Source organism: Haliotis rufescens, unplaced genomic scaffold, assembly GCF_023055435.1.
Source record: "Haliotis rufescens isolate VD_foot unplaced genomic scaffold, xgHalRufe1.0.p SCAF_16, whole genome shotgun sequence".
NCBI classification, from domain to species: Eukaryota; Metazoa; Mollusca; class Gastropoda; order Lepetellida; family Haliotidae; genus Haliotis; species Haliotis rufescens.
In genome coordinates, this window is record NW_025963846.1 from 32,248,923 (window position 1) to 32,262,659 (window position 13,737).

A 13,737-nucleotide genomic window follows, 5' to 3' on the forward strand; every position below is an offset into this window, starting at 1 on the left:
AATACAATCGTCACACTGTCACACAACAGGTGAATACAATCGGCACACTGTCACATGACAACAAGTGTATACAATCGTCACACTGTCACACGACAACAGGTGAATACAATCGTCAAACTGTCACACGACAACAGGTGAATACAATCGTAACACTGTCACATGACAACAGGTGAATACAATCGTCACACTGTCACATGACAACAGGTGAACACAATCGTCACACTGTCACACGACAACAGGTGAATACAATCGTAACACTGTCACATGACAACAGGTGAATACAATCGTCAAACTGTCACACGACAACAGGTGAATACAATCGTCAAACTGTCACACGACAACAGGTGAATACAATCGTCACATTGTCACATGACAACAGGTGAATACATACGTCACACTGTCACATGACAACGGGTGAATACATACGTCACACTGTCACATGACAGCATGTGAATACATACGTCACACAATCATTTGGCAACGCGTGAATAGATACGCCACACTGTCACACCAGAAAAGGTGAATACTTAGGCTTACGATAGTCTTAGCGCTAAGATCGCTTTGTGCAAGTGGGCCCAGGTGAATACATACGTCACAGTCACATGGTCACTACCATGCATACGTCACACTGTCACATAGGTGAATACATATGAAAAGTCTCGGCTATTGATGTGACATGGGTGATGCACATTCATAATCACCCCCAAATAGGTAAAACTGAGAACCCCTGAAACAAGCGGCATATATCACCCAGGGGAGGTAAGCTAGGCTGGCGGAACAAGCTGGATAAGAGCGGTTGCATGCCGTCTAACTGGAAGTCTCCCAATGCAAGAAATTATTCCTGGTATTGGTGAGGCGTCTGACACAGAGTTAATGTTAAGATATGAGATACTTGATGCTTATTTCTAACGTGACACTGTGACGTTGATGAGGGTGACTCTCAAGTTAACGTCCAACACGCGTTTATGGTGCGTTGCACGTGTATTATCATGGACGTTGAATAAGTTAATGTCACAATATAGACGTGTTTACAACTTTAGGTAAACACGTTCATGACATTAATGCTGGAACGGATGACAAGTACATGTTGGATAGTGCTTATTGAGATAACAATTGGATCTGAGTTTAGATTTGTATATTTTCTATTTGCTTATGAAAAAGGATGGCGTTATTTTGTTTATGTTTGGAAATTATATATTTGTTTTGTTCATTCTCAGGTTTTGTGGCCTAGTGGAGCTAAAGTATGGACAGATAGCCACGGGCACCTGACGAAGGTAGGTTTTGTAACACGGTATGTTTTGACAAGTTGGAAAATGTTTTTTTGTGCACGATTCAGTTTTGATAAACAGAATGTTCACCGCCGGTATTCATGTGTACATAGTCCAGTATGTCACTAAAACAAGTCAAGTCGCTCACAACCAAATATAACAACAACGCATGTTGCACACAGTTTTTAGAAAAAAAGAGATTGAAATCGCTCCTAGCTTGTAGAGAAAAACTTTGCAAGAAGTAACTATACACGTTATTTATGTTTGTGTGTTGCTGGCACGTGACACAAACATACAAACATGAGCGACGGTAGCCGTGACGTTGCACGACAAAACAAACTTAAGAAACAAGATGTTGAAAGTGAGATGGAGCCTCTCAAACCGCCATGCTGTATATTTATTTATATATGAATCAAACACCTGGGTTTATGTCATCGAGATAAACAACACGCTGTACACAGTTGTCAGAAATTCAATTCAAATTTCAGAAGAAACAAACACGGTTAGCTTCCAGTCTTTGAACTACAGCAGCGGCCCGTGGTGGGGCTCCCGCTTACAACTGCCGTGTTGTGCAAGTGAGAATCTATCAAATTCGTAACACTCACAAAAACATGACTTTATATACAATAGCCATACTGAAGTCGAGTGGAGTTTTCAAGTTTTTTTGAAAGAGTGGCCCAAATTGACTTGTGGGGCATTTGGTTGAATGAAGAAAGTTCACTTAAGCGCCACTGAGGGGCACGTGGCTTGTTGCCTTGTGTAGCACGGATCCTGGTGTGTATTTAGGAAGGATTGTTACGTGTAATCTATAGCACCTGGGTAGTATTGCCAGTTTGTCTACACATATGGGTTTAATACCCTACCGTGATCAGGTGGGGTTGTTCACTGTATCATGCGTTCCAGGGGAAACGTTTCTTATGAAATCGTCTTAAAGGTTACATTGGGGTATAAACTCAATTCTTAAAGGTTACATTGGGTATAAACTTAATTCTAAAGGTTGCTTTTAAGCATGATGCGAATTCACGAAACAGTAGCGTGAAGTAGTCCCCGGGAGGTGGAACGCCAGGTTAAATGTTGCGGTCACAGAAGTCGACGGTGGAACATATGGTTCTTATATATTGCAGATTTATGAATTATTTAATTGCCTTCTTTTAACTGATAAAATAATGAAAAACGAACCTGGTGCACCCAGACGTCTATCGCTGGATCACCACGCTCGTCTGTCGGGCACCCACGGCTGCCCCAGACCACACAGCTCCTAACTGCTGCTAGTTCTGTCCCAAAGTGCGATTCATCTTGCGATGCTTGTCGTAAGAGGCGACTAACGGGATCAGATGGTCAGGCTAGCTGACTTCGTTGACACGTCATCGTATCCCAGTTGCGTGGATCGATGCTCATGATGTCAATCACTGGATTTTCTGGTCCAGACTCGATTATATTTCAGACCGCCGTCATATAGCTGGAATATAGCTGAGTGCGGCGTTAAACAACAAACAAACAAACAAACAAACACTATGTGTCATACTCCCATCTAAGTATGTGTCTTGAAATGGCAGGGCCGACCTCAGCTGGGGATCACTACTGTCTTGTATCAGGCTGTTGGGGTAGAGTACACCCTGCACACCTGACCAAAGAACCCAGGATCCAGTAACAAGACAAGGTCTATTTCGTTTATACAACACACTGGGTTACACATTAATGATGCCACTCAGCGTTCCCCCCACAGCGACAGCAACATGGGAGGCGGGTAACAGGCAACTAACACATGGCCCGCGAGTAAAGAAAACGTTTGCCCAAAAAACAAATCCATTGTGAAAATCTATTCCCTGAAGATCAGTTCACACGCGATTAAGGGGGAGGTAATCACATTTTACCCGACCTATAGGTGTCGCTCCAGTGGCCCAGGGGAGGTAAGTCTATTGCCAAGGGCAGTTCGAGAAAATCCTGAAACACATTGCGACTAAATTCAAGGATTAGGCGATCCTGGAACACAAATGCGCAGGAGAATATAAGCTTTTGGTAGACTTCCGCGACTTATCCACCTGATGCTCGCTTGTCAAAAGACATTAGTACCCGGTTTTGCTACTGAACACGATGGTCAACTGTGTACGAGGGACTTCAGTTACAAGGATGTTACAAGACAGTGGTACTAGACCTTCTCGACATGACAGTGAAGCCCAACCCTCGAACACGCTGTATCACTGAACAAAACGAAGTCACGTTAAAGGGAAGCTACTCCTCCTGCCTTGTGTGCAGCTTACAGTATTCTGACGACATTTACGCTAATGATTCCATTAAACTTGGGTGGAATATCATTAACACTATATCACTTTATTTCCCTGTCACGTGCGTAAAGGGGAGACGTGCAGGGGAGACTAGCCGGGAAGACGTGAGTGGAAGACGTGTGGAGGAGATGTGAGTGAAAGACGTGAGTGAAAGACGTGAGGGGAAGATGTGAGTGAAAGACGTGAGGGGAAGATGTGAGTGAAAGACGTGAGTGAAAGACGTGAGGGGAAGACGTGAGTGAAAGACGTGAGGGGAAGATGTGAGTGAAAGACGTGAGGGGAAGACGTGAGGGGAAGACGTGAATGGGAGATGTGAGGGGAGATTTGAGGGGAAGATGTGAGTGGAAGACGTGAGGGGAAGACGTGAGTGAAAGACGTGAGTGAAAGACGTGAGGGGAAGATGTGAGTGAAAGACGTGAGGGGAAGACGTGAGGGGAAGACGTGAGTGGGAGATGTGAGTGAAAGACGTGAGGGGAAGACGTGAGTGAAAGACGTGAGTGAAAGACGTGAGGGGAAGACGTGAGGGGAAGACGTGAGTGGGAGATGTGAGTGAAAGACGTGAGGGGAAGATGTGAGGGGAAGATGTGAGTGAAAGACGTGAGGGGAAGACGTGAGGGGAAGACGTGAGTGGGAGATGTGAGTGAAAGACGTGAGTGAAAGACGTGAGGGGAAGACGTGAGTGAAAGACGTGAGTGAAAGGCGTGAGGGGAAGATGTGAGTGAAAGACGTGAGGGGAAGACGTGAGGGGAAGACGTGAGTGGGAGATGTGAGTGGAAGACGTGAGTGGAAGACGTGAGGGGAAGATTTGAGGGGAAGATGTGAGTGGAAGACGTGAGGGGAAGACGTGAGTGAAAGACGTGAGTGAAAGACGTGAGTTGAAGAGGTGAGGGGAAGACGTGAGTGGCAGACGTGGGGAAGACGTGAGGGAAAGATGTGAGGGGAACACGTGAGTGGCAGACGTGTGGGGAGACGTGTGGGGAAGACATGTGGGGGAGGAGTAAGTGGAAGACGTGAGGGGAAGACGTGAGTGGAAGATGTGAGGGGAAGATGTGAGTTAAAGACGTGAGGGGAAGACGTGTGAGTGGAAGACGTAGGGGAGAAGTAAGTGGAAGACGTGAGGGGAAGACGTGAGTGGAAGATGTGAGGGCAACACGTGAGTGGAACACGAGTGTGGGAGACGTGAGGGGAAGACGTGAGTTGAAGACGTTAGAGGGAGACGTGAGTTGAAGAGGTGAGGGGATACTTGAGTGGAAGACCTGATTTTGGGGGGGGGGGGGGGGGGAGCATGAGGCGGAGACGTGTTGGGGAGATGTGTCGCGAAGACGTGAGTGGAATACTTGAGGGGGGAGACGTGTGGGGGAGACGTGCGGGGAAGACGTGAGGGCGAAGACGTGAGGGGGAGACGTGTGTGGGGGAGGCGTGTGGGGGAGACGTGAGTGGTAGACGTGTGGGGGAGACGTGAGGGGGAAACGTGTCGGGGAGACGTGTGGGGAAGACGTGAGTGAAAGACGTGAGTGGAAGACGTGAGTGGAAGACGTGAGGGGAAGACGTGAGTGAAAGACGTGAGTGAAAGACGTGAGGGGAAGATGTGAGTGGAAGACGTGAGGGGAAGACGTGAGTGGAAGACGTGAGGGGAAGACGTGAGTGAAAGACGTGAGTGAAAGACGTGAGGGGAAGACGTGAATGGAAGACGTGAGGGGAAGACGTGAGTGAAAGACGTGAATGGGAGATGTGAGGGGAAGACGTGAGTGAAAGACGTGAATGGGAGATGTGAGGGGAAGACGTGAGTGGAAGACGTGAGGGGAAGATGTGAGTGAAAGACGTGAGTGAAAGACGTGAGGGGAAGACGTGAGTGAAAGAAGTGAGTGAAAGACATGAGGGGAAGACGTGAGTGGAAGACGTGAGTGGAAGACGTGAGGGGAAGACGTGAGGGAAAGATGTGAGTGGAAGACGTGAGGGGAAGACGTGAGTGAAAGACGTGAGGGGAAGACGTGAGTGGAACACGAGTGTGGAAGACGTGAGGGGAAGACGTGAGTGGATCACGAGTGTGGAACACGAGTGTGGAACACGAGTGTGGGAGACGTGGGGGAGACGTGAGGGAAAGACGTGAGCGGAACACGAGAGTGGGAGACGTGAGGGGAAGACGTGGGTGGAAGATGTGAGGGGAAGACGTGAGTGGAAGACGTGAGTGGATCACGAGTGTGGGAGACGTGAGTGGAACACGAGAGTGGGAGACGTGAGGGGAAGACGTGAGTGGAAGATGTGAGTGGAACACGAGTGTGGGAGATGTGAGTGAAAGACGTGAGGGGAAGACGTGAGTGAAAGACGTGAGGGGAAGACGAGAGTGGGAGACGTGAGGGGAAGATGTGAGTGGAACACGAGTGTGGAAGACGTGAGGGGAAGACGTGAGGGGAAGACATGTGGGGGAGAAGTAAGTGGAAGACGTGAGGGGGAGACGTGAGTGGAAGATGTGAGGGCAACACGTGAGTGGAACACGAGTGTGGGAGACGTGAGGGGAAGACGTGAGTTGAAGACGTTAGAGGGAGACGTGAGTTGAAGAGGTGAGGGGAAGACGTGAGTGGCAGACGTGGGGAAGACGTGAGGGAAAGACGTGAGGGGAACACGTGAGTGGCAGACGTGTGGGGAGACGTGTGGGGAGACGTGAGTGGCAGACGTGAGGGGAAGATGTGAGTGGGAGACGTAAGGGGAAGATGTGAGTGGGAGACGTGAGTGAAAGACGTGAGGGGAAGATGTGAGTGGGAGACGTGAGGGGAACACGTGAGTGGCAGACGTGTGGGGAGACGTGAGGGGAAGACATGTGGGGGAGAAGTAAGTGGAAGACGTGAGGGGAAGACGTGAGTGGAAGATGTGAGGGGAAGATGTGAGTGAAAGACGTGAGGGGAAGACGTGTGAGTGGAAGACGTAGGGGAGAAGTAAGTGGAAGACGTGAGGGGAAGACGTGAGTGGAAGATGTGAGGGCAACACGTGAGTGGAACACGAGTGTGGGAGACGTGAGGGGAAGACGTGAGTTGAAGACGTTAGAGGGAGACGTGAGTTGAAGAGGTGAGGGGATACTTGAGTGGAAGACCTGATTTGAGGGGGGGGGGGGGAGCATGAGGCGGAGACGTGTTGGGGAGATGTGTCGCGAAGACGTGAGTGGAATACGTGAGGGGGAGACGTGAGTGGAATACTTGAGGGGGGAGACGTGCGGGGAAGACGTGAGGGCGAAGACGTGAGGGGGAGACATGTGTGGGGGAGGCGTGTGGGGGAGACGTGAGTGGTAGACGTGTGGGGGAGACGTGCGGGGAAGACGTGAGAGCGAAGACGTGAGGGGGAGACGTGTGTGGGGGAGGCGTGTGGGGGAGACGTGAGTGGTAGACGTGTGGGGGAGACGTGAGGGTGAAACGTGTCGGGGAGACGTGTGGGGAAGACGTGAGGGTGAGACGTGAGTGGGAGACGTGTTGGGAAGACCTGAGGGGAATACGTGAGTGGAATACGTGTTGGTGAGACGTGAGTGGAATACGTGTGTGTGTGTGTGTGGGGGGGGGGGGGGGGGGGGAGGAGACGTGAGTGGGAGACGTGTTGGGAAGACCTGAGGGGAATACGTGAGTGGAATACGTGTTGGTGAGACGTGAGTGGAATACGTGTGTGTGTGTGTGTGGGGGGGGAGGAGACGTGAGTGGGAGACGTGTTGGGAAGACCTGAGGGGAATACGTGAGTGGAATACGTGTTGGTGAGACGTGAGGGAGAGACGTGTGGGGAAGACGTGAGTCGAAGACATGAGGGGGAGACTCTCTCTCTCTCTCTCTCTCTCTCTCTCTCTCTCTCTCTCCGCAGTCTTTCAGCTGTATACGGGGCATTGTTTCAGTCGGTAACACACAGGTGCGTGCTCCCAATCTACTCAGGATATTCATCCACCGTTCATGCATTTCAAGTTTAGTTCCACATGTGCTCAGCTTCACGTGTGGCACATAATGTCGTCTTCCGTGGACCAGAAGTCATTGGCTCCGTATATGCAGCACGTGCACACCTGCACGTGCTCGCCCATCAGTGTGATGACGTCAGTGTTTCAGGATAATAGTTTGACCTTTTCCGAATTTGTCATGCTTCACGTAAATACGTTTTGTGGAAAGTTTTTTTTTCCGATATTAAACATAACACAGACATCACAGTGAGTAAACCGCCAATAAAATCTTTTAATCGTACTGCCAATCGATGGGTGTGACATAAGAAAAATACTGACCTGAATAGTTGTAGAACTTCCACCTGCAGAGTGTGCCAGACATAGCCAGGTGTGCATCAGCTATATCGCTGTGACCTGCACAGTTTGTGACATAGCCAGGTGTATATCAGCTATATCGCTGTGACCTGCACAGTTTGTGACATAGAATATGCCGTCAGACAGTGGTGGTATCTGCAGGTTACACTGTATACAGGGTGAGGTCAGACAGTGGTGGTATCTGCAGGTTGCACTGTATACAGGGTGATGTCAGACAGTGGTGATATCTACAGGTTACACTGTATACAGGGTGTATTTTTAACAGTGGTGATATCTGCAGGTTACATTGTACACAGGGACACGGTGATGTCAGAGAGTGATGCTATATGGAGGTTACACTGTACACAGGGACACGGTGATGTCAGACAATGATGCTATATGGAGGTTACACTGTACACAGGAACACGGTGATGTCATTCAGTGATGCTATATGGAGGTTACACTGTACACAGGAACACGGTGATGTCATTCAGTGATGCTATATGGAGGTTACACTGAACACAGGAACACGGTGATGTCAGACAATGATGCTATATGGAGGTTACACTGTACACAGGAACACGGTGATGTCATTCAGTGATGCTATATGGAGGTTACACTGAACACAGGAACACGGTGATGTCAGACAGTGATGCTATATGGAGGTTACACTGTACACAGGGACACGGTGATGTCAGACAGTGATGCTATATGGAGGTTACACTGTACACAGGGACACGGTGATGTCAGACAGTGATGCTATATGGAGGTTACACTGTACACAGGAACACGGTGATATCAGACAGTGATGCTATATGGAGGTTACACTGTACACAGAGACACGGTGATGTCAGTCAGTGATGCTATATGGAGGTTACACTGTACACAGGAACACGGTGATGTCAGACAGTGATGCTATATGGAGGTTACACTGTACACAGAGACACGGTGATGTCAGTCAGTGATGCTATATGGAGGTTACACTGTACATAGGAACACGGTGATGTCAGACAGTGATGCTATATGGAGGTTTCACTATACATAGGCATACGGTGATGTCAGACAGTGATGCTATATGGAGGTTACACTGTACACAGGGACACGGTGATGTCAGACAGTGATGCTATATGGAGGTTGCACTGTGCACATGGACACGGTGATGTCAGACAGTGATGCTATATGGAGGTTACACTGTACACAGGGACACGGTGATGTCAGTCAGTGATGCTATGTGGAGGTTACGCTGTACACAGGGACACGGTGATGTCAGACAGTGATGCTATATGGAGGTTGCAATGTGCACAGGGACACGGTGATGTCAGTCAGTGATGCTATATGGAGGTTACACTGTACACAGGGATACGGTGATGTCAGGCAGTGATGCTATATGGAGGTTACACTGTACACAGGGACACGGTAATGTCAGACAGTAATGCTATATGGAGGTTACACTGTACACAGGGACACGGTGCTGTCACACAGTGGGGATAGTTGCATGGATGTCCATCTGGACGGAAGACGTTGGTGTTGACTAACGAATGGCTATGCTCTTCTTGTTTGATAGATTTGATCTCAGCGACATCTTAGTCCTGACGTGAGTGGAAGACGTGAGTTGAAGACGTGAGTGGAAGACGTGTGGGGGAGACGTGAGGGGGAGACGTGATGCAGTGTTCTGTAAATAAACTGTCATAATGTAGTATGTCCAGGAGATCAGGGCGCCAAGGGATGTAACTCTGTGTTCCGAGAATATTTACACAGATATATAACACAGATATTACATTATGCTGATGTGGACTACGTGCGCTGGGTGTCGGTGATTCATTGTCGGAGCAGGATAATATAATGTAACAGACGACAAGGGTCGACGCTTTTCGATTTTAACAAACACATCCACATTCGGACTCGTTAATAATTAAAAACAATGTTCTGCAAACACACACGAACATATTGTTGACCTATTCTTGTATCAATACGAACATACACTAACATCATGTAGACCTATCCTTGCATCAATACGAACACACACTAACATCATGTAGACCTATCCTTGCATCAATACGAACATACACTAACATCATGTAGACCTATCCTTGCATCAATATGAACATACACTAACACCATACAGACCTATCCTTGCATACATACGAACACACACTAACATCATGTAGGCCTATCCTTGCATCACTATCAGGCGAAAGCCCGGGTTCGATTCCCCAAATGGGTAGAATGTGTTAGGACCATTCCAGGTGTTCGTCAGCTACTAATGGCCGCACATGACAAGTATCACACATTCCGTGACTTCCTGTGTCACACACACATTACACATTCCGTGACTTCCTGTGTCACAGTCAGATCACACATTCCGTGACTTCCTGTGTCACAGACAGATCACACATTCCGTGAGTTCCTGTGTCACGGACACATCACACATTTCGTGACTTCCTGTGTCACAGTCAGATCACACATTCCGTGACTTCCTGTGTCACGGACAGATCACACATACCGTGACTTCCTGTGTCACAGGCAGATCACACATTCCGTGACTTCCTGTGTCACACACACATTACACATTTCGTGACTTCCTGTGTCACAGACAGATCACACATTCCATGACTTCATGTGTCATGGACACATTACACATTTCGTGACTTCCTGTGTCACAGACAGATCACACATTCCGTGACTTCCTGTGTCACACACACATTACACATTCCGTCACTTCCTGTGTCACAGACAGATCACACATTCCATGACTTCATGTGTCACAGACACATCACACATTTCGTGACTTCCAGTGTCACAGACACATCACACATTCCGTGACTTCCTGTGTCACAGCCAGATCACACATTCCGTGACTTCCTGTGTCACAGACAGATCACACATTCCGTGACTTCCTGTGTCACAGACAGATCACACATTCCGTGACTTCCTGTGTCACAGACAGATCACACATTCCGTGAGTTCCTGTGTCACGGACACATCATACATTTCGTGACTTCCTGTGTCACAGGCAGATCACACATTCCATGACTTCATGTGTCACGGACACATCACACATTTCGTGACTTCCTGTGTCACAGACACATCACACATTTCGTGACTTCCTGTGTGCACGGACACATCACACATTTCGTGACTTCCTGTGTCACAGACAGATCACACATTCCGTGACTTCCTGTGTCACAGACCGATCACACATACCGTGACTTCATGTGTCACGGACACATCACACATTTCGTGACTTCCTGTGTCACAGACACATCACACATTTCGTGACTTCATGTGTGCACGGACACATCACACATTTCGTGACTTCCTGTGTCACAGACAGATCACACATTCCGTGACTTCCTGTGTCACAGACCGATCACACATACCGTGACTTCCTGTGTCACAGATAGATCACACATTCCGTGACTTCCTGCCTCACAGATAGATCACACATTCCATGGCTTTAGCGTACACGTGACAGAAGAGTGCAATATGACGCTACCACCGGGCCGGGCCCCTCTGACCGCCATTTTTTCTTCCGTGTCTCATTCAGCAATCAACAAGGCATGCAATGTCTCACAAGTTGAAGATCAACTTAAACCATCTTCCCTATTCAAAGGTGTTAACTGACTATAAAAGACCAGTTTCCATCCTTGCCGACTTAGGCTGGAATTTCTGGGCTCGATCGTAGCACCACCAGTGGCTATTACGAGTTATGTCCCTTCTATGTCCCTCCTATTGACCAATCGGTTTCAACCACTCGCATCACTTGCTTTTGCTTCAAACAAACAAACGTCCAGTAAAGACGATCTGATCATCGATAATCAAGATCTATATTGTAGTAAAAAGGGGCTTACCTCGCGAAATGCATTAAATCATTTGAGCACCTTGATTAAAAACATGAAAAGATTAGGGAAATATCTGTGACCGCCAGTTGAGGAAATCACATACTTTGAATCTATGTTGTTCACGAACCGGGTGTCTAGTTTGTTAGGCAATTTCTATGCACAGTCCAGCCAAAATGTAATGCAAGTGTTGAATCTGGACTTTTACGGTAAGTTAACTCCTTTGCAATGGCAAGATGACTTAAACGTTCCTCAACAAGAAGTCACTGACGACGCAGACTTTTACCAGTCGCCAGACTAACTCCCCACCAACAGGTTAGATGTATAAAAGATATCTGCTTTAATGGGTCCTCAATTAACTTTATAAAAGGAACACAATTCTTTGAAATTTCCTAAAAACAGGAACCGATAAAAGATTAAAATATGTTCCCACCTTAATCTTGCCTCGGCGTTTGCGTTACTTTTGAGGTTTAGTGAGTGTAGGGAGGATGATTAGCACTAACTCCAACCTGGGTAATCAGCGCGACCTCCACAGATGTGCTTGCCAGGCACTGCCAGTACTTTAATTAACTCAGGTGCTTCACATCACCAGACTGAAGAACGAGGTTGTGGTTGTTATTCAACTTGGACGTAAACCAAATAATAGCAAGTTTAATAGCAAACAACGCACGTCCCCATGTGTGTAACTATGAACACTGCACGTCTCGATATGTGTAACAGCGAACACTGCACGTCTCGCTATGTATAACAGCGAACACCCATGTCTCGCTATGTGTGACAGCGAGCAGCTCTTGTCCCGCTCTATGTAACAGCGAACACCGCATGTATCTCCAAGTGTAACAGCGACCATCCATGTCTCTCCATATGTAACAGCGAACACCCCATGTCTCGATATGTGTAACAGCGAACACCCCATGTCTCGCTTTGTGTAACAGCGAACACTCCATGTCTCTCCATATGTAACAGCGAACACCCATGTCTCTCCATATGTAACAGCGAACACCCCATGTCTCGATATGTGTAACAGCGAACACCCCATGTCTCGATATTTGTAACAGCGAACAGTCCATGTCTCTCCATATGTAACAGCGAACACCCCATGTCTCGATATGTGTAACAGCCACCACCCCATGTCTCGCTTTGTGTAACAGCGAACACCCCATGTCTCTCCATATGTAACAGCGAACACCCCATGTCTCGATATGTGTAACAGCGAACACCCCATGTCTCGATATTTAAACAGCGAACAGTCCATGTCTCTCCATATGTAACAGCGAACACCCCATGTCTCGATATGTGTAACAGCGAACACTCCATGTCTCTATGTATAACAGCGAACACTGCATGTCTCTCTATGTGTAACAGCGAACACTGATGTCTCGCAATGTGTAACAGCGATCACTGTACGTCCCGCTAATGTGTAACAGCGAAAACCGCATGTCTCGCTATATCTAACAGCGAACACCCCACGTCTCGCTGTGTGTACTAGCGAATGCCGCATGTCTGTCTATGTGTAACAGCGAACACTTCACGTCCCGCTATGTGTAACAGCGAACACTCCTGTCTCGCTATGTGTAACAACGAACACAGCACATCCCGATATGTGTAACAGCGAAAACCGCACATGTCTATATGTGTATCAAATGAAATGAAAGGCTTATTATGAATTACAAAGCCTGTTGTATAGGTAGCAAAAAGGGGATTTTGGCCTGGATTTCATTTGAATAATTTTCTTTTGAATAATAACTACAAAATGATATAAAAAATATAAAAAAGTATAAACTGAATAAATGTCAAATGAACCCAGAATAATGATGGCCGCGGTGGGAGGAGGTGGGGGGTGGGGAGGTGTGTGTGGAGGGGGGTGGTGTGGAGAGGAGGGGTATGTGAGGGGGGGTGTAAGTCATCCCGAGGACCGAGCCTCGTTTATTCATGGCGTCAGGCATGCCCCAGCGGAGGTAGTTCGGGCGACTGATTGATGTGCCTGGTCTATCCTATTCGGTCGCCATGATCTCTTTAAGCTATCCAGACCAGTTAATTTTGCCGATCACCGCGCTTTACTGTCCATTTTTCATTTCAAGGCTTAA

The 13,737-nt window shown here is 47.8% G+C and overlaps 1 protein-coding gene across 1 annotated transcript in view; it reads left to right on the forward strand.

The window, feature by feature from the left end:
* Nucleotides 1–13,737, forward strand: part of LOC124118959 (protein Wnt-5a-like) — a 236,103-nt gene that overhangs the window by 18,633 nt on the left and 203,733 nt on the right. Inside the window, exon 2 of the mRNA XM_046481297.2 lies at nucleotides 1,218–1,274. The gene's annotated coding sequence lies outside the window, so the exon portion shown is untranslated. The remainder of the gene's footprint in view (nucleotides 1–1,217; nucleotides 1,275–13,737) is intronic.